This window comes from Sapajus apella, unplaced genomic scaffold (genome assembly GCF_009761245.1).
Source record: "Sapajus apella isolate SASKATOON/1434 unplaced genomic scaffold, GSC_monkey_1.0 scaffold18, whole genome shotgun sequence".
Classification (NCBI taxonomy): domain Eukaryota; kingdom Metazoa; phylum Chordata; class Mammalia; order Primates; family Cebidae; genus Sapajus; species Sapajus apella.
The window spans coordinates 26,547,183-26,570,337 of record NW_022436958.1 but is presented as its reverse complement, the minus strand read 5'-3'; positions in this window follow the sequence as shown (position 1 = coordinate 26,570,337).

The window sequence follows — 23,155 nt, the reverse complement described above, 5'->3', positions numbered from 1 at the left end:
ACAAACACCAATTAGCCCACTCTGTAGTCAGTCCATTTCTGATACCATACCTTCCAGGTGTCTAACAGCATACTTTTTAAAATTGAAATACACAAAAAAGGAGTATCACACTGTAGTAATAATCACTCACTGTAAGAAATTGCTATTAGCAATTTTAAAAAGTGTATCTCTTATTAACTATTATACACCAAGATTAAATTTTCTCATAATGTAAAATAATTGTTAGTCCCCCTCAAATTTCAAAAAGATTAGCTACAAGAGGAAGGAAGGACAGGTAGAGTAAATAAAAAACAGACAAAATTCAGTTGACCAGGAAATTTTTAAAGATAGTGAATGGGGGCTTTATACCAATATCTTTAACCATATGGCTCAAATATCAACCTTGATTAATTTAATTTTATTTTTAACTACAGAGCTCTCAAAAAAATTATTTTAAGTTATTTTATTATCAGATTTTAGCTAGGACAAACTACTGCTATTTCTGGTTCTTAACTTTACCAAAAATAAGCTTCCAGGTGAAAACAATTTTAAGCTTTAGTTAAGATTATAACTTAAACAGAGTTATAGGAGGTATTTTAAAGAGATGGGAAATGGTTTTTATAAGAGTTAGAATTTCCCCAAAGGTAGCTCAGAGAAAGGAAAATTCAGGACAAGAAATCAAAAGCTGTTCATGGGGAAAAAATATAATCAATAAATGGCAAAAATGTCTTAAGTACTAAATCTGAAAGGACTCTGATATGTTTTGGCTATGTCTCCACTCAAATCTCATCTTGAATTCCCATATATTGTGGGAGAGACCCTGGGGGAGGTAACTGGATCATAAGACCAGGTCTTTCCCTTCTGGTGGTGGGTGGGTCTCACGAGATCCGATGGTATTATAAGGCAGAGTTCCCCTATACAAGCTTTTTCTTTGCCTGCTGCCATCCATGTAATAGGTGACTTGCTCCTCCTTGCCTTCCACCATGATTGTGAGGCCTTCCCACCCACGTGGAACTGTAAGGCAAGAAAACCTCTTTCTTTTGTAAATAGCCCAGTCTTGGATATGTCTTTATCAGCAATGTGAAAAGAGACTGATACAGACTTATTTCCAAAAATGCAAATAAAATGCTGGCTGCCATTTTAACAGGGCAAAAGTATAGCTACTGAGCTATAGAAAAGGCATTTACCGTTACTCTTCCCAGAAGGCATGTAGGGCAGCCATTTGCAAGCATAGAAAGGATTTTTAACTGCCCAAGAGAATCCTCAAGACTAGCCACGACAAGAACCTGAAAATTATTGCCCTCTGAATGGCAGATACCAAGTAAAAGTACCCCTACATTATTACAAACTCAAGTTTTCAAGGACATAAAATAAAAAAGAAAACTCATCTGGTTTTGTTTCAGGGTCCCACAGCAAAGTTTGTAATTGACTAGCTTAAGCAGGGGGCTTATAGGAGTCCTAGGCCTGCATTCTGTCCTGTGGCAGCCCTCATCATGACAGAATGACACAAAGATAAATTTATAACATAAAGTACACCAGATTCACTATAGCCTAAGACTAGTCTCACAAATTCTTTTTCCTGTTAATCAGAACCTTGTAGCGGAAATAATCAATGACTTTTAGCATTTGTTCAACCAGTTTACACAGATAATGAGAGGCTAGAACCCTGACTGGTAAGAAATTCTTATCCTTTTGCTAGCGTGCCAGGTTTCTGGGTTCCCTTTCTCTGAATGATTTGGTGACTCTGCTGACTATACCATAGATGTGGGGGCCCAGCTGCATTACAAACAAAACAAAACAAAACAAAACAAAACAAAAAATCATTCTTTCCTGTTTCACGAAATCATAGGCAAAAGCCTCTCAATTTTTCAAGATGCAGCCCAACAGGCTATATATGAGAACTTATTAATATTTCTTATTTCAGCCAGAACAAAACACACATGACAAAACACAGTCACCAGTTACCCTACTCAGCGTCCAAGTATTCACCTGATAAGGCTCAAATTTTGATCCATGGACCCTTGTCATCTTTTGATTCACTCAAAGTGGGGTGGCATGACCTCCGACCAGAAGTTTCAACAGGTGTTCTCTGGGTAAAATGGAAGAACAGATGATCACCTCAAGTTGCACCTGTTGAATTTCCTTCAGGGCTTAGCAACTGGGATCAATCAAACTAGGATAGCCTGCTGGATTTCCATTAGCAATTTTTTCAAAGATCCTCTTTATTTATACAAACACACATAACAAAGACAAACAGGAGGTCTTCCAGAGTAAGATTCCAGACCAGATTCCAAAATAGAAGAGCATACCTCCCAACAAGTTCCTTATTCTCTAGCTAACTGGGGATAAATCACCCCAGACTGAGACTCTTTCTATGATCTAGGGAGAGCTGAACAGTTTCCACAACAAAGGTACAGAACCAGCCAGTCCCTATGACAGGCGTACAGTGCCTCTAGAGAGGTCAACAGAACAGGAGAAGGAAGGGTGTCTTGGCAGGACCGGGAATACTAGCCAAACCAAGTTACAAGATGCTTCCTGGACTATTTCTTCATTGCAATTGAGTCTATGCACTATGGTTCAACAATGCCCCACCTATAGAGACTAGGGGGCTTCGGCAGGCCTCTGGATCTGTCACCAATGAGGCGTTGCCAAATTGCAGGCAGATAGTCACAAGGGCTGTCCCAGACAAACCCTTAAATTTGTAATCATCCAATGGGTTCTTCCTGCCCATCTTACAGAGAAAACCAATTCACTGAGACCGTGGCATTGCAATAAAGGGAGTTTAATTGATACAAGGCTGGCCATGCCACATAGTTGATGAAGTTATTACCCAGATCAACCTCTCACAAAACTCAGACGCTAGGGTTTTTCAAGGATAGTTTGGAGGGCAGGGGCCTGGAGGAATGGGTGCCACTAATTGGCTGGGGATACAATCCTAGATGTGTGGGAAATGGTCCTGACGTTCTGAGCTGGATTCTGAGTGGGGACCACAGGAACAGTTGAGACAAGAGTCAGGGGTCCTGGTCGAGCCATCAGGTAGTCGGAAATGTAAAAGCCTGAAAGGACATCTTAAAAGGTCAATCTTAAGTCCTACAACAGTGAACTGGGTTAAGTTGCAAATATTGTGACCTCCAGAATAATGGCTGGTAACAATTTAACTATGGCCACATCTTAGAGAGAGAATTCAGGTTCCTCTCACCCTTCTTTCCTGGTGACCTTTCATTAGCTTTACCACGGCAGTTTAGCTTTTTAAAAGGGCTATTGCCATTTAAACTATAAACTAAATTTCTCCCAAGTTAGCCTGGCCAATGCCCAGGAATGACCAATGGCAGTTTGGAGGTTAAAAGCAGAATGAAGTTAGTCAGATCAAATCTCTTTCACTTTCATACTTTTTTCACTGTTTTAATTTTTGCAAGACAGTTTCAAAAATGAGACAAGCCAATATCATTAAGACATATATTCAGTCAGTCCTAGCTCATGCAGTATACATACAAGATAGAGGAAAAGAAAAATTATGTTTTTATTTTGTTAAGTGAGATGTGAACTCCATGATGGTGAAATAGATAAAGTGTTAATTCAAGGGCAAATGGGAAAAGGAACTTGATAGGGACATGGAAAAAAGCAAACTTAATTTAGACTAAGGAGACCAGCCTCATTTGGTGACTATTAGTATTCTAATTAAAAGTTGAGAAAATGAATCTACAAAGAATTTAGGGAATTGGCCTCTGATGACATACTTTGCCAGGAACCAAAGGTTTACTCAGGGAAGAATATGAATAAATATGAATAGGAGGGGTAGAGTCTCTTCTCAAAATTCATTCCTGCAACCGATTCCTATTTTTCAGTAGACTTTCATTCTGGCATCCATTATTTCTACTTTTTCATATTTTTTGTCTTTCTCTTTTATTTTTCATTCTTGAATTTTCTCAAAGTAATATTTTCATCCTTAACTTGATGTCACATTTCTTTAGCTACTGCTAGAGAAATAAGAACAAAAATACCTTTCCCCAACTGAGCTTTTGGCATCTGCCTCATTCAAATATTTTTCTATGAAAATTAAGGACAAAGGGCAACTAAAGATCTGCAGACAAAGCCTGGCTGGCTAATTACCATTTCAAAGAAATCTGATGGGAGGTTTTTTTCCCAAGTTCATTGCTCAACTGTTTAACAGCCTGTAACCAAGGCAGTCAACAAGCATTTTAGAACCATAGAAATTGCTCACTGCTTCTGGAACCCCTCCTCTTTTTGTCTCTATCTCCAAGCACCTCTCCCTTACTTCACTAGTCTTTCAAATGTCTACCTGCATCTTTTCACCTCTCTTGATATAGTTCCCATTTCCTTCATTTTGTCCTACTCCTTTCCACACTCAAAAAATATAATGTATATCGTTAGTGTTGTTAAAAATACTTGTTGTACTTATTTTTATCTACATGAATTTTCCTTGAAACTCCATTTGTTCAATCCCATCTCTCTTATTTTCAGTATTTTAATTCCCTACAACGAAAAAAGTCTTACATCCTTCTCTCCCTGCTTTATGAACTATATTTGGGATTTTTCATACAAATAAATGCATGAGTGCTAAAAAATGTAGTACTCTTTCTCACCACACACACACACACACACACACACACATACACACACACACTTTAAATGTTGATTCTGAGCTTCTACTCATATTTCAAAAGTTTAGAAAACACTTTTATCTGCATCTTTTCCATCAAGTAAATAATTATTTGGCCTTCAGTTTTTCTCCAAGTATAAATCATTGATTCCATGTCATACTGTATAAATACTCAAAAGACAGTCACATAATTTGTCATTTAATCACAAGTTATTGATAAAGAAAGCACAAAATTGATTCACTGCAAAACTTCTGAGAACCTTTAATGTAGTACTGTGCATTGTGAATTCTCTTTCATTTATTTTATTTCCTCATAGCATCTTATAATAAAACAAGTTTCCATAAACACGCTTTGGAAAATATCATTCTATTTTCATATGTTTGTTTATATGTTATATAATATAAACAAATATATCTATAACTGTGTTTTTCTTTGACTATATATTTTTTTAAAAAGGTTCCATTAAGGCTCTGTAAGAAGAATAAGATACTGAATTCAAACCCAGAAGTATAGTATTGATATTCTGGTGTGACCTAGAAGTACCTTGGAGAATTTATTCTAGGTTTCATGCTCCCTTGGTTCTTATATTAAGAGTTAAAATATAGATTTGAGTTATTAATATAAACAGAGCTGACACAGTAACAAAAATAGAACTTAAAATGGTCCATACCTATTTTTCCAAGACACCTTGAAAGGAAATTTTACCTGATAAAAATATTGAGTTTTCAATTTAGAAATTAAAAATAGTGACAGTGTTTTATTAATAATTTGTACACTTGACTCTCAAAGTTTGGTAGTTATCCTAAAGACACCTATGTCTTTTTCCCAAAATGGAATTAAAATCTGTTAACTATGTGTTCTTGGTTTAAACACAGACATACAAACGCATACACAAGAATTATGGCAAGATGGCTTTACTGCCTTCTGCTAACTCTATGTTAGCATGAAACTAAACTCTTTGAACTTGGTAAGGAAATTTGAAAAGCCAGAAAAATTATGTTGAAATACTATTTTTCTAATCCATGAATTGCTGATGATAAAGTACTATTAACTTTTAGGTACTCTGTTTCGGTGGTCATTTAGCTTTACTAATTCTTTAAAGGAAATTGTGGTTTTCTACCTAGAGACTCTAGTTATGTATTGAAGGGTAAACAGATTTTGAATAAACAGGTTTGCCATCTTTCAAATCAAGTTAAGCTTCCCTTTGAGAGTGGAGCTGTGCTCACAGTTTTCCAGCTCAGAATTGTCAATCTACATTAAAAGTGCCTCTTGCCAAAACTGATTAATGTATCCTAACCTTCAGGAAAAAAAAAATCATTAAGCATTCTAGATGTTGGGATGCTACTCAGATTTTTGAAACTTCTACACCAATAAGAACTTTGTAACAAATACAGGATGAAGCCTTCTTCAAAGGTCTTCAGAAGGCATTACGGTAAAATCTGCACAGATCTTCCAAGTTGGAAATTCGAAAATTAATAGAGGTAACCTTGGGTTAAAGGGACTATATTTCTGTTTTCTTTTTTGCTCCTCTTCCAGCTCCTACTGGGAAATTCCACACAGAGATGTTAATCAAAATTCCACTAGAACTTGTTTCAATCTTTTCATGAAGACCCATGAGTAAAAAAAAAAAAAGAATGTGTGATCTATAGTTTGAAAACTAAATCATTGATAGATTGCTATCTTAGAGCCAAAACCAAGGGTGGTAAAATTTGTTAACATTGTTTTGTCGCTTGATACCAACACTGAAATTACATTACAGTTTTATATCTATGGATCCCAGGATTGTAAATGCTTTCTTTTCCCCACTTCCTAAGAAGTCATTTCAACAGAGGCATACAGTAGTAGTCCTATCGCAAAAGAGGTCACCTTGCACCGGGGAGTTCAGAGAGAAGCTGGTCCTGCACCATTCCAAATATAGCCAGAAGATCCCTCTGTGTACAGACATTTGGTCTACACAATTGCCAGAGAGTCCCCAGCTTTGTTATAGAAACTTTTGAAAACAAGTGTCATTGTCCACCACAGCAATGGCCAAGTACTCTTGAGCATCTCTAGATCCTATGTTTAACTGAAGCTCTTCCCAGCAAAGCACCTACTCCTTTGACATCCAAAATTCTAGTGATACCCATGCACTGTAATCTGGCTGCAGTGGAGACAACAGTCTCTTATACAACATGAGTTCAGCACAGAATATAAAAACTGGTACTTCTACCAGAAATAAGGGATTCCTTTGACGATAGTAATTGGGAATAGCTGCTTAACTATGACTTCTTGAAATGTGCTTCAAGTTTGCTTTCAATGAGAAGAAATACATGACAATAAGTATTAAATGATAATGAGGCCACTTTGCAGAGAATGTATAAGGAATATACTATAAAAGTCTGATTTAGAGATAATGAATTAGGAGACTACAAAATGAATCCCACAAACAGAATTACTTTGTTCAGCCAACTTGTCTTGCTTTGAGTTAGTTTCTAACATTTAAAACAAAATTGGATGTGGTTTACTCAAATATTCATTTCCCGATATTTCTTAAAAATCAGAAAACTTGACAATCATAGATCCACAATCTTTAATGTCAAAAGCGAGCTGAAGCTTATATCTCTGCAATCTCTATACCTGGTCTGTTTTGCCTGTCACTTGAGCATGTCACTTGGGTGTTGAGTTTTCACATCCAGTTCTGAGAGATACTTGAGATATAAAAACTGCCTCTGAATATCAGTTGGAGCCGCTAAAGGATACATAGGAATTTCTAAGAGATGACATTAGTTTTTAGGTCATTGTAATTTATCACTACATCTATATATAATGAGCCCAGAAATAGGTGCCATAAGAAAACTGACCTAATATAAGAATATCAGTATTATAAGCCCACATACATGAATGACTGAGCCCTCATCATCATACTTATTGCCGCATACATTCATCTACTCTGACTTTTGGAAAAGCCTCTTGATTTCAAGGAAGACTTCTGCAATTAGTAGGTGGCTATGGGCATTACAGCTTATGATTTCTAGAACAACAAGGTTGTTTTGGAGGAAACTTACAATGAATACATATTCCTACATAAAGAGTAACAAATTAACTAGACATTTTGGAGGCATTCCCCAACTTGAGGTTAGTCAGAAGTTACATGGTAGATTAGTATTTAAAACAGTCACTCTTGTCCCCACATTATTATAGTGTGTGTCCTCAAACAGGCAGGAATTTTTCGTTATTGCTATTAAGGTCTTAAGTCATAAAAAATTTAAATCAATAACTAGTTTCAGTGCCAGAGGAACACTTAATATGTGGTAATTACATATAATTTTTAGAACACTTTACAACATTTAACATGTTCGCACATGTATTAACTCTTTCATTTCTTACAAAATGACTGAAAAGTATGTAAAGTAGATATTATTGTTCCTTTTAGTAGTCTCAGAAAATAAAAAAATGGCTTTTCTCCTAAAACAAATAAATAATTTGAAAAGCCATGAGAAGGACTTGGTCTATTTTCTACAAATAATACAATTTTGGAATGTGTTCTCGAAATACCTAAGTTATCAGCAATTGAGTAAATATCATTACACAGGTATAGTCGTTAACAGTGTAAGTTCTAAAATTAACAGATCTGACTTACTACTCTGAGTGTGTGCTTAATAGCGCTGAGGCCTTAGGTAATCTAATGTTTTTTCATTGTTCTTTTATTTCTTTTATTTTAAAAATAATTATTGTTACTTTATAGTACTATTGTGAAAATATATGAGATAATTCCTGTTAAGTACTTACAATAGTGGCTGGCCCCTATTCAATAAATAATACTTAAACTCAATAAATAATACTTAAAATTGCATTGAGATTCATAGGGAAAGTGATAAGGAATCTGAATTTACCTACCTGGGTAAAAGAGTTATTTGGCCATTTTAATGTAATTTTTCTTTTTCTCAATTTAATACCTTGTAAGGAAAAAAATGGCCAATGTGGGAGTTAAGTTGGCATCTTAAAAAGTTGAATGTATTTGTGCAAAGGGCTCCTAAAAGACGCCAGAATGATACTTGAAAAAAATGCTTTGGATTCTGTTATTTTTGTGCTTAACACCTAAACATTTGTGCTTATTTATTGACAGAATATTTTTAATACTTGAAGTGCTCTCAAGTACAACAGTTCATTTCACAATTCACATTGAGAATGGTATCATTCTGTACTGATGCTGTCTCCTTTATAATTGTGAGATGTTTTGTGAATCTGCTCAACAGTTGCTATCTTCCTTTTAGATTGTTTACTGGCTTTTGTTCCCCCCTACCTCCCCCTCATCCTTCAGCGTCCCAAGAATTCTCTGAGTAATGAGAAAGAGGTGTACATGAATCAAAACTCATTAAGATGAAAACCAATCCAGGCTTTTCAGGCTTTTTTTTCTGTGTATCATGTAACAAACATAGCACTCTTACATTCAAATAAGTATAATTGTGAGTTTGTTGCTTGATTACTGTTAATTCAAAATGGAAACTGATGACAAAATTTCAATGCTATTGATTTTAACTCTATAAATTACACCCTTACAAACACAGCTAAACTGTATATGCTACATACCACATCACTCACACACTTCTCAAGTTATAGTTGTAGCAATGCATATGACGTAAGTCACTTTTCATTGTACTCATTATTCTTTTTTTTTTTTTTTTACTATATAGGATTTCATACACAATGTTACTATTTCATATTCAGTTATTCAAAACATCTAAGTGAAATTGAATATACTTTGAGTCTTGGCTTAATTAAACCTCTTAGGATTTAGGTAGAACCGTCTAGTTTGGAAGGTATTATTTGTTTGCTTATATTTTATTTGTGAGGATTTCTTTGGAAATATTTTAAAATGCCAAAAAACTTTGTAAGTATTAAGAACTATTTATGAAGGTGAAGCCAAAATATGCTTTTTCTTTAAAATCCTCTTCTTAGGGAAGAAATAAAATTTTATTTAAACCTGTAGTCTGTTTTAATTTCAGAGATTACAATTATACAGCAAAAAGAAAGTCAAACTATAATGTCCTCTTCACATAAGAGTGCTAATGTTTTTTTCATTGCTCTTTTGACTTACTTAATACTTTATCCTCTATTGCATCTCCGTTTTCATGTGGCAAAATTTTATTGAAGATTCTAATTGCTACTTTTATAGATTTTATCTCTGTCAAATATATTTTCAGCTACTAACCACATACAAATTAGTTTCATAAATACATACTTTGGTCCTATAAGTGTATACATGTGTTGTGATCTTGCCAATATTTTATACAAAATGTAAGTCCATAGTCAATATATTTTTCTTAAAAAGATTAGCATATTAAACAATTTTTTTTTTTTTGGTGGAGTTTCGCTCCTGTTACCCAGGCTGGAGTGCAATGGCGCGATTTCAGCTCACCGCAACCTCCACCTCCTGGGTTCAGGCAATTCTCCTGCCTCAGCCTCCTGAGTAGCTGGGATTACAGGCACGCGCCACAATGCCCATCTAATTTTTTGTATTTTTAGTAGAGACGGGGTTTCATCATGTTGACCAGGATGGTCTCAATCTCTTGACCTCATGATCCACACACCTCGGCCTCCCAACAAATTCTTAAAATCTTTATACATTTATTTTTAATTTTTTCCTGTAATTTATAAATCACATTTATTATTGCCCACTGGAAACGTCACATTTAATGTATGCAATGCATTATGTGTAGCAGTAAATGTGTGTTATTAAAATATATATAGCTATTAACTTCGGATTTTACATTTTATTAAAAGAATTCTGTAATGCATTTCTTTTATTATTATTATTATAATTTAAGTTCTTGGATACATGTGCAGAATGTGCAGGTTTGTTACATAAGTATACATGTGCCATGGTGGTTTGCTGCATCCATCATCCTGTCATCTACATTAGGTATTTCTCCTAATGCTGTCCCTCCACCCCCCTACTATCCCTCCCGTGGCCCCTCATCCCCTGGCAGGCCCTGGTGTGTGATGTTCCCCTTCCAGGGTCCATGTGTTCTCATTGTTCAACTCCCAGTTCTGAGTGAGAACATGTGGTTTAGTTTTCTGTTCTTGTGTCAGTTTGCTGAGAATGATGATTTTCAGCTTCTTCCATGTCCCTACAAAGGATATGAACTCATCCTTTTTTATAGCTGCATAGTATGTCATGGTGTATATGTGCCACATTTTCTTTACCCAGTCTATCATTGATGGGCATTTGGGTTTGGTTCCAAGTCTTTGCTGTTGTATCTTTGCTATTTGGGCATTTTGGGTTGGTTCAAAGTCTTTACTATTGTGAACAGTGCTGCAGTAAACATATGTGTGCATGTGTCTTTATAATAGAATGATTTATAATCCTTTGGGTATATACCCAGTAATGGGATTGCTGAGTCAAATGGTATTTCTAGTTCTAGATCCTTCAGGAATCGCCACACTGTCTTACACAATGGATGAAACAATTTACACTCCCACCAACACTGTAAAAGTGTACCTATTTTTCTGCATCCTCACCAGCATCTGTTGTTTCCTGATTTTTTAATGATCACCATTCTAACTGGCATGAGGTGGTATCTCAATGTGGCTTTGATGTGCATTTCTCTAATGACCAGTGATGATGAGCTTATTTTCATATGTTTGTTGGCTGCATAAATGTCTTCTTTTGAGAAGTGTCTGTTCACATCCTTTGCCCACTTTTTGATGGGGTTGTTTGCTTTTTCTTGTAGACTTGTTTAAGTTCTTTGTAGATTCTGAATATTAGCCCTTTGTCAGATGGGTATATTGCAAAAAATTTTCCAATTCTGTTGCTTGCCAATTCAGTCTAATGATAGTTTTCTTTTGCTGTGCAGAAGATTTAACTAGTTTAATTAAATCCCATTTATCTACTTTGGCTTTTGTTGCCAATGCTTTTGGTGCTTTAGTCATGAATCCTTGCCCATGCCTATGTTTTGAATGGTATTGCTTAGGTTTTCTTCTAGGGTTTTTATGATGTTAGGCCTTACATTTAAATCTGCAATCCATCTAGAGTGAATATTTGTATAAGGTTAAGGAAGGGATCCAGTTTCAGCTTCCTGCATGTGGCTAGCCAGTTTTCCCAGCACAATATATTAAATTGGGAATCCTTTCCCCACTGCCTGTTTTTGTCAAAGATCAGAAGGCTGTTGATATGGTGGTGTTATTTCTGAGGCCTCTGTTCTATATCATTGGTCTATATATCTGTTTTGGTGCCAGGACCATGATGTTTTAATCACTGTAGCCTTGTAGTATAGTTTGAAGTCAGGTAGTGTAATGCTTCCCACTTTGGTTTTATTTATTTATTTATTTTTCCTGTTTAAGATTGCCTTGGCTATGCAGACTCTTTTTTTTTAGTTCCATATGAAATTTAAGGTTTTTTTTTTTCCCAATTCTGTGAAGAAAGTCAATGGTAGCTTAATGGGGATAGCATTGAATCTGTAAATTACTTTGAGCAATATCAGCGGTATTGATTCTCCCTAACCATGAGCATGGAATGTTTTTCCATCTGTTTTCATGCTCTTATTTCCTTGAGCAGTGGTTTGTAGCTCTCCTTGAAGAAATCCTTTACATCCTTTGTTAGTTATATTCTTAGGTATTTTATTCTCTTTGTAGCAATCGTGAATGGGAGTTCACTCATGATTTGGCTCTCTATTATTGGCATATAGGAATGCTTGTGATTTTTGCACATTAATTTTGTATCCTGAGACTTTGCTGAAGTTGCTTATCAGTTTAAGGAGATTTTGGGGCTAAGACAGTGGAGTCTTCTAAATATGCAATCATGTGGCCTGCAAATGGAGACAATTTGACTTCCTCTTTTCCTAATTGAATACCCTTTATTTATTTGTCTCGCCTGATTGCCCCAGCCAGAATTTCCAATACTGTGTTGAATTGGAGTAGTGAGAGAGGGTGTCCTTGTCTTGTGCTGGTTTTCAAAGGGAATGCTTCCAGTTTTTGCCCATTCAGTATGATATTGGCTATGGGTTTGTCATAAATAGCTCTTACTATTTTGAGATACGTTCTATTAATACCTAGTTTTTTAAGAGGTTTTAGCATAAAGGGATGTTGAATTTGGTCAAAAGGCTTCTCTGCATCTGTTGAGATAATCATGTGATTTTTGTCTTTAGTTCTGTTTATGTGAATAATTATGCTTATTGATTTTCATATTTTGAACCAGTCTTGCATCCCAAGGATGAAACCAACTTGATCATGGTGGATAAGCTTTTTGATGTGCTGCTGGCTTCTGTTTGCCAATATTTTATTGAGGATTTTCACATCAAAGTTCATAATGGATATTGGCCTGAAATTTTCTTTTTCAGTTCTGTCTCTGCCAGGTTTTGGTATCAGGATGATGCTGAATTCATAAAAAGAGTTAGGGAGGATTTTCTCTTTTTCTCTTGTTTGCAATAGTTTCAGAATGAATGGCACCAGCTTCTCTTTGTACCTCTGGTAGAATTTGGCTATGAACTCATCTGGTCCTGGACTTTTTTTAGTTGGTAGGCTATTAATTGTGCCTCAATTTCAGATCTTATTATTGGCCTATTCAGGGATTCACTTTCTTCCTGGTTCAGTCTTAGGAGGGTGTCCAGGAATTTATCCATTAATCTAGATTTTCTGGTTTATGTGCATATGGTTTATAGTATTCTCTGGTGGCAGTTTGTATTTCTGAAGGATTAGCATCCCCTTTATGATTATTTTATTGCATCTATTTGATTCTTTTCTCTTGTCTTCTTTGTTAGTCTGGTCTATTTTGTTGATCTTTTCAAAAATCCAACTCCTGGATGTATTGATTTTTTGAAGAGTTTTTCATGTTTCTATCTCCTTCAGTTCTGCTCTGATCTTAGTTATTTCTTGTCTTCTGCTAGCTTTTAAATTTGTTTGTTCTTGCTCCTCTAGTTCTTTTAATCAGGACATTAGGGTGTCAATTTTAGATCTTTCCTCATTTCTCTTGTTGGCATTCAGTGCTATAATTTTCCTTCACTCACTGCTTTAAATGTGTCCCAGAGAATCTGGTACATTATGTCTTCATTCTCATTGGTTTCAAAGAACATATTTATTTCAGACTTCATTTCATTATTTATCTAGTAGTCATTCAGGAGCCGGTTGTTCAGTTTCCATGTAGTTGTGTAGTTTTGACTGAGTTTCTTAATCCTGAGTTCTAATTTAATTGCACTGTGGTCTGAGAGACTGTTTTGATTTCCATTCTTTTGCATTTGCTGAGGAATGTTTTACTTCCAATTATGTGGTCAATTTTAGAATAAGTGTAATGTGGTGCTGTGAAGAATATATATTCTGTGAATTTGGGGTGGAGAGTTCTGTAGATGTCTATTAGATTCACTTCATCCAGATCTGAGTTCAAGTCCTGGATATCTTTGTTAATTTTCTGTCTTGTTGATCTGTCTAATATTGACAGTGGGGTGTTAAGGTCTCCCACTATTATTGTATGGGCATCTAAGTCTCTTTGTAGGTCTTTAAGAACTTGCTTTATGTATCTGGGTGCTACTATATTGGGTGCATATATATTTAGGATAGTTAGCTCTTTACCATTATGTAATAACCTTCTTTGTCTGTTTTAATCTTTATTGGTTTGAAGTCTGTTTAACAGAGACTAGGATTCTTTTTTCTTTACATTTGCTTGGTAAATTTTCCTCCATCCCCTTTTTTGAGCCTATGTGTGTCTTTGGACTAGAGATGGGTCTCCTGAATACAGCACACTGATGAATCTTGACTCTTTATCCAATTTGCCAGTCTGTGTCTTTTAATTGGGGCATTTAGCCAGTTTGCTTTTAAGGTTACTATTGTTAATGTGTAAATTTGATCCTGCCATTATGATGCTAGTTGGCTGCTTTGCCTGTCAGTTGATGAGGTTTCTTTATAGCATTGATGGTCTTTACAATTTGGTATGTTTTCGAGTGGTTGGTACTGGTTGTTCCTTTCCATGTTTAGTGCTTCCTTCAGGAGTTCTTATAAGGTAGACCTGGTGGTGACAAAATCTCTCAGCAGTTGCTTGTAGATAAAGAATTTTATTTCTCCTTCACTTATGATGCTTAGTTTGGCTGGACATGGAATTCTTGGTTGAAAGTTCTTTTCTTTAAGGATATGGAATATTGGCCTCCTCTCTCTTCTGGCTTATACAGTTTCTGCCGAGAGATCTACCGTGAGTCTGATGGGCTTCCCTTTTTGGGTAACCTGACCTTCCTTTCTGGCTGCCTTTAGCTTTTTTCCTTCATTTCAGCCTTGGTGAATCTGACAATTATGTTTCTTGGGGCTGCTCTTCTTGAGGAGTCTTTGTGGTGTTCTCTGTATTTGCTGGACTTGAACGTTGGCCTGCCTTGCTAGATTAGGGAAGTTCTCCTGGATACTATCCTGAAGAGTGTTTTCCAACTTGGTTTCATTCTTCCTGTCACTTTCAGGTACACTGATCAAACATAGATTTTGTCTTTTCACATAATCCCATATTTCTTGGAGGTTTTGTTCATTTCTTTTTACTCTTTTTTCTCTAATCTTGTCTTCTCACTTCATGTCATTGAGTTGATCTTCAATCTCTGATATCCTTCCATCCACCTAATCGATTTGGCTCTTGAGACTTGTGTATGCTTCACAAAATTCTCATGCTGTGTTTTTCACCACCATCAGGTTGTTTATGTTCTTCCCTACACTGGTTATTCTAGTTAGCATTTCATCTAACCTTCTTTCAAAGTTCTTACCTCTAGTTAGCATTTCATCTAAACTTCTTGCAACGTTCCTTGGATTGGGTTAGAACATGCTTCTTTAGCTTGAAAGAATTTGTTATTACCCACCTTCTAAAGCCTGCTTCTGTCAATTCATGAAACTCATTCTCCATCCAGTTTTATTCCCTTCCTCTTGAGGAGTTGTGATCCCTTGGACAAGCAGAGGCATTCTGGTTTTTGGAATTTTGGGCCTTTTTGTGCTGGTTTCTTTCTTTCTTCATTGATTTATCTACCTTTGGTCTTTGAAGTTGGTGACCTTTGGATGGGGTCTCTGAGTGGACGTCCTTTCCATTGATGTTGAAACTATTACTTTCTGTTTGTTAGTTTTCCTTCTAACAGATCCCTCTGCTGCAGGTCTTCTGTAGTTGCTGGCAGTGCACTACAGACGCTGCTTGGCTGGGAATCCCAGCAGGGGTTGCAGAGCAGCAAAGATTGCTACTTGTTCCTTTCTCTGGTAATTCGTCCCACAAGAGTACCTGCCAGACGCCAGCCAGAGCTCTCCTGTATAAGGTATCTATCGGCCCCTTCTGGGAGGTGCCTCCCAGCCAGGATACATGGGGGTCCAGGAACCACGTGAGGAGGCAGTCTGTCCCTTATCAGAGCTTGAACACTGTGCTGTCAGAGCCACTGCTTTCTTCAGAGCCAGCAGGCAGGGAAATTTAAGTCTGCTGAAGCTGTGCCCACAACTGCCTCTTTTCCCAGGTGCTCTGTCCCAGGAAGGTGGAGGCTTTATTTATAAGTCCCTGATGGGCTGCTGCCTGTTTTCAGAGATGCCCTCCCAGGGAGGAGGGAGTCTAGTGACAAAGTCTGCCTGCAGAGTCTTTCCTGAGCTGCCATGGGCTCCCTTTAGTTAGAACTTCAAGCAACTCTGTTTACACAGGTGAGGTTAAAACTGTCTACTGAGCCTCAGCAATGGTGGACACCTCTCCTCCTATGAAGCTGGAATGTCTCAGGTTGAGCTCAGACTGCTGTGGTGGCTGCGAGAATTTCAAGCCAGTGGATCTTAGCTTGCTGGTCTTTGTGTGGGTGGGACCTGCTGAGCCACATCACTTGGCTCCCTGGCTTCAGCCCCCTTTCCAGGGGAGTGAACAGTTCTGTCTCACTGGCGTTCCAGGTGCCACTGGGGCATGAAAAAAAAAAAAAAAAAAAAAAACTGCTGCAGCTAGCTCAGTGACTTCCCAAATGGCCACCAGTTTTGTGCTGGAAACCCAGAGCCTTGGTGTTGTAGGCAGCAGAGGGAATCTCCTGGTCTGCGGGTTGTGAAGACTGTGGGAAAAGTGCAGTATCTGGGCTGGAGTGCTGGGAACAGTCCCTAATGGCTGCCCTTGGCTAGGAGAGGGAGTTCCCCAGCCTCTTGTGCTTCCCAGGTGAGGTAATGCCCCATCCTGCTTTGTCTCACCCTCCTTGGGCTGCACCCACTGTCTAACCAGTACCAATGAGATGAATCAGATACCACAGATGGAAATGTGGAGATCACCAGCCTTCTGCATCACTCTTGCTGGGAGATGCACTCTGGAGCTGTTCCTATTGGGCCATCTTGCCAGCAATCCTCTCACAAATTCTTAAAATCTCTAATCTTACTCAAGTAAGTTACAAGATATTTATGCCTATTACAAAATAAAAACATGCATTTTTTTATTTTATAAAAAGATGTATCCAATGACACGTTTATAGACATTATACTAACAAAGCTAGTATAATGGAAAGTAGATAAATGAAAGGCATTATAGAAAAATATTAGTAACCAGGAATAGAAATTAGACAGAAATTAAATAAATAAGCAACAGATCCTTATTAATTGACTCCTCATATGAAAGTATAATGTAAGTTGATGAAGAAAAAAGAATCTTTGTAAATATGAAGTTTTCAAATAATCTTTTTCCAGATATACTTTATTAACTATATTACTAACAGTAGTAAATCACTGTTTGTGAAAGTACAAATAAAATACAATTAAAATGCAAATAACTGAACTATCATAAGCTGACACTGTCGGCTATATTGATATACATAGTCATTTGTTTTCTAGAAGTTATATATAATTAATGTTTCCAATCTTCATTTAAAACCTATTTTTGAAAGAAAGAGTGCCCAATTCTTTGTTCAAATGCTAGGAAATTTGCCTATGCCCACAATTCATAATGAGAACACACAAAGTTTTCATTATTGGGAAAAATGGAGATTCATGCAGAGCTCAGGTATAACAAAAGTAAGACAGTATTTTTTCTTCACAAGAAAAGTTTATGGCCCATTTCACAGATTCACATTCTATCTATATTCATTCTTATCTATCTATATAAACTGGTATATAGAACATTCATTTATCTAATCACTTCTTGACCTTTTGGTTAAGATCAAGTATAGAACATTCATCTGTCTATATCTATGCTTATAATAACATGTAAACACAAACACAACATATATATACACATACACATAAATGGAAAAATACCTGAAAGGGCATATAATAAATTATCTCTGAAGAGAGATGAGAAATCATTGGGGTAGGCAGTGTGCATAGGACTTATAGCTTTTTGCTATATTTATTTTTATAATTGAGGGATTTCATAATGAGAATGAATATTCACATTTGACTTAAAAAAATTTTAAATGCTCAACATTTTGAATTTATAATATATAATATATAACATATATTATTCATGAGTTTAAGAGTAAGAGGATTTTATGATTAAAAATGTGTACAGACATTTTTAATTGAATACTTGTTAGACACTTTAAAAAGTTGTAGGTTTTCCAAGTGCACTTAATCACAGATTTTTCTCAGTGTGATAGGTAATAATATCTTTGAGAAAGACCTCTGTTTATGTTAACAGAGTTCTGTTTCAGGTATTCAATTCAGGAAAGAACTGAAAACAATGTTTCTCAAGCTGTATTTTTTTTTAAATGGGGACCTTTTAAAAATGCAGATACTGATTCAGTGGATTGGTAGTTAAACGTGCATTTTTGAAAGCCAGCAGATGATTTTTTTGTAAGGATGCCTAAAATTATCTACAAAATACTCAAAATATAAAAATTGAAACTTTAATTAACCAATTTACTAAAAATTAAAGGAAACTGATAGATTCGTGTTTACAAGTATCCAGGTTAATTAGATTTGCTGTTTTCATCTGAATGTTTGCCCTAGTCCTATAACTTGTAAATGGCCATTGAATCATGTTATATCAAAGATCATTTGGCTGTCATGGTAGGTTTCATTCAGGGGTCATTAGCTGCAAGTAAGTGAAGCAGGCAATCGTTTGGGAATAACGTAGTTCACACAATTTAAGAAAAAACCAAATCATTGAATCATCAAGCTTAGAAAGGACAGGTTGAAGGCAGCTCTCGATATGTGAGACAAATAAACTGTCAGTCTCTTCTGGATGTTACAATGGTAGGTCTTTTTGACTTTGGTCATTCATTCTTTCAATTCCAAGGTGAGTGCATCTAATGACCCAAACTTGGATCTTCCCAAGGAAAATGAGGGTGCTGTTAATAGAAGAAAATTGAGTAGAAAATTGGTGGCAAAACGACCGAGGCCTACATTGTCATGATATATAGAACAATCTATTTACCAGGTAACTGGAAATGTAACTAGACCAAAGTACAAGTCATTTCATTAATGCCTCATTAATGCCCTAAATTGTGTGTGTGTGTGTGTGTGTGTGTGTGTGGGTGTGTTCATTCAATAATTTTTCCCCCAGAACATTTACAATTTATGGAGTAATTATGAAAACATCTTGGAATTTATGGAGTAGTTGTATCAGATTGATTTTTAAATGCCGTTTTTGGCATTTCAATATCTCCAAAATTCAGATGTATTTTACAGCTTATGACATTTTAGCATTGATTGGAAACATTTCCTTTAGTGACAAAAATAGTGATGATGCACCTCACAATTGATGGCGTTATATAGTTGATGAAATATGATAGTGACGTGAGGATTAAATGAGATAGTGTATATAAAGCATAATGGCAATGATTATACACATGCCTGAAGTAGCTTGTTGCAACATACAAAAACAAATGATTAATTTAATCTTACCAGTGTAATTTGAAACATCACACTTGTGAATTTTTGTTATCTAAATTATTTCATGAAATTCAAGGAAGATATGCAACTACCTGAATTATGTGACAAAATGCATGTTCTTCTTTTAAACAAAAATTGTGAAAGGGAATAGGCAATACACTTCCCATTGAGAAATAAGTGTCTTGCAGCCAAAGTTTTTGAGATAGCCTAGAAATTCAAATGTATTGCTAGTTTTTCCTCATAAAATCTGTGTATAAAAGTTTGCAGATGTAAATTTTGGGACCAAGAAAGAAAAGCATTATTAAGGAAAACAAATAAATATTTCAGACTACTCAAATTCATGCTAAACTCAGTTGATGTAGACATTTATCACTTGATCCAGAAATATCTTTAAGTTCCAGGGGCTTACAGAGAGACATGATATCAACAGGAGGATACTTGTTTTGTTTATTACCACTCCATACAATATCTGCTGAGATGATCTGCTGGCTTTCATTGGTATTTGCAGTTGATTTGGTCTCAGCCACATGGGAACATGTTTGCTTCTATTTCTCCATTGGGTTCCATGGAAACTCTGAGGTTGTAATAGGTCCATTTGCCTCGGCAACCCCAGGTAGCCATTTTTACTCTACTCTTATGCCATGGTTAGATGAGAACACTTGCCTCCTATCAGATCTCTAGGCATGAAATGGAACATAGGCTTTTCCTACTATCATGTCTTTAAGTTTATTTGGAGTAGTTCTATTGACTACTTCTTCAGCACAAGGGGCAGGGATAAGGTCCTTTCTAAGAAGCTCTTACCAGTTTCTAACATTCTTACTACTTTCTTTGTGGCAACAAATTTTATCTTTTTTTAGGGCATAAAAACTACCTATAGTTCTATCACCCCAGTTCAAATAATAATGCCACTTTTGTTTTCTTATGCAAGTAGTTATAATTTCTCATATATACTGAATACAGTAGTGATAGTATAAAATTTTGCTTTCACCACTAAACTTTACATTGACTGTATGGGATCCTCTCATTTTCTATAAGATAGCACATTATCAAGTTAAGATTTCTTTCTTTCCATTTCTGACTTCATATTTTTTAAAACATCTAAAATTCTTCATGCTGGTTATCTCTTTAGGTAAATTTTATTACTTACACTTTCCATAATGTTGTGTTACTTTTGCATTCTTGGTAGAAATCTTACTTGATTACACTGTAATCTGTTAGTGTTCTGTTGGAGATTATTTATAATATTTTATCTAGGACATTTATATCCATATTTATAAGTAATATTGGTCTACTTTTTCTCTTATTAAGTTTACATTTTTTGTTTTAACTTAGTATTGTTATCAATATTCTTCATATAAGAAATATGTGTCACTACTAAATAACAAATAAATAGTCCTTTTATGGGGTTATTTTGATTAACCAAATAATGTATCATATATACATGTATATGTACACACACACATATATATGTATGTAAATAAAATATACATGAGAAAAGTATTAATCTTCTTTTTTGGGGGACCCTCTATATACCAAATTCCTTTGCTTTGTATACAACTTCAGTCAACAGATACTAACATATTTTAACCTTGCCCTTGAACTCTACATTATTTTAATAAGAGATAGTGCCATCAGTGTTGCCACTAAGACATTTTATATAATATTGTTCCAGTAATCTTCCCAAATCTCATCATTGCCACATTTTGTTTCCTTTCCAAAATGTTCATCACAATACTCATTTGTCAATATTGTGTTTTCTTCAGGTTAGAGGCTAAAGTTATTTTTTGATATTTATAATTACAAGAAAATATGCTAAAACTAAGCATTGTTTAGACATACCCTAATTGTGAATGTACCTTAGAATCTATTAGAACACTATAAAAATTTTCACTAATTTGTCTTTGTATGATTACTATAAATATAGGGTGGGAAGAATTTTATGTTTCAGGATTCTAGATAAAACAATTTTATCTCAGTGTTCGAGGAAAGAAATTGTCATATATAAGGCAACAATAATATATTTTTCACTCTATATGAACATATGTAGTATTTGCATTACATAGTTTTGAAAACCAAATATTGTCAGTTGTAATTTATAAAAAAACGTGTATGTTTGTCATTCATCAAAAATCTGGAGTGCTTTAGTTTATATGTAATCTTTAGAAAATTAAATGAATCTTGGCTAAATATAGAGCTCAAGCTCCTTTGATGCTACTGAATCTCTTCTGTCTTTTCAGAATGCACAGTTTCATTCATCTTAGGAAAAGATCACACATACACATACACACATGCATGTGCATACAGTAATATATAATCATACAAATTATATTTAAATTTATGCAGTTATATCTATAAATTAATGTAAATATGTATGCAAATAAACATGACACATAATTGTTAGTAACTGCATTACATTAATGTCCAGGAACAGAAACTGTGCAAATGCAATAAGTGATGGAACCACCGGGGCACATCAAATTTCCAAAATGTATATATATTGTACAATGTAACTTGAAATATGAAACAGCACTCATTTCCAGCATCAGAAAAATATACCAAAAACTCCCGGGTTGGATCTATTTTGGTCTGTAGACTGAATTCTTATTTATATACCAAAGTAGCTAAGTTTAGTAATTCTTTCTACTCTGTTAAGAGCTGTAAATCAACACTCTTAGAATAAAAATAAGCTTCTCACTGTTACATGTTTAATATTCATTTTTAAGTTTTATCATATTCAGATGTAACCTGATTTCTTATAGGCAATAGCTAGATTCTCAATTTCAACCACTGCCTTATGCCTTTCATCTGTGTTAACTCCAAGAATTGGCACACAACTCCAGTTTATATGCGGCTCAAAAGAACTCCTGGAATTAAATTTCCATACAGATTGTTGGAATATGTGCCTGAAATCAAAATTAAGTGAAATTAGACAAAGAAAATATAGTTCTTAGAGACAAGAATCTGTATACTGAAATTCACACCTTACATAATCATAACATTTGTTGTTGTATTGAAAAGGGGAATACAAAGGAAAGGCATTCTAGGCAAGAACAGCCTAAGGAAGGCAAAAAAAGTTGAATTTAATATGTTCATATTGTGCTCAGAGACTGCCATTGTCTTGCAGCTACAAAGTAGCTGCAAGATAAATATTTATTAAATGTGTAAAACTAGACTTGCACTAATAAATAATCTTGCTTTTCTCTATAAATAGCCTGTATCACCAAGTCTAGTGTATGCAAAAACACTCAGGAGACTTAACTAAGGAGGTTCCAAATTTTCTTTTTAAAAATTCTCATTTGTGTTTCCTTCCCCAATCTAATATCTGTAAGTTCCCCAAACAATTATTTTCTTTTACTTCACCTGATCCAAACTGATGGGTTTTCCCGAATCCTTCTTCATCTGTTTAATTATAGCATATCATACCTCTGATACCCTTGTTGAGGTGTATCTACAACTTCTTGAGTCTCAATCCAAGTGTGCTTCTATTTCTACAGGCATTGACAAACAGACCATTTATTAGCTTGTAGTAAAAAAAAACTGTGGTTCCACTCAGTTGACATTTTTGCTCTCAGGCTTTTACTGAAATATCTATAATATTTCTGCTGTACAGTGGATATATTTCTCAAGAACCTTGTTAGTAACTTAAATCAATTCCAAATTTAATAAATAGATTTAATACTATGTACTCTTCAATCTTTTATACTTCCCACAATATAATTTTAGTTAAAAATGTCTAACAAATATGTATATAAATCTAGCACAATATGTACACTATCTTTATGAACAAAACAAAA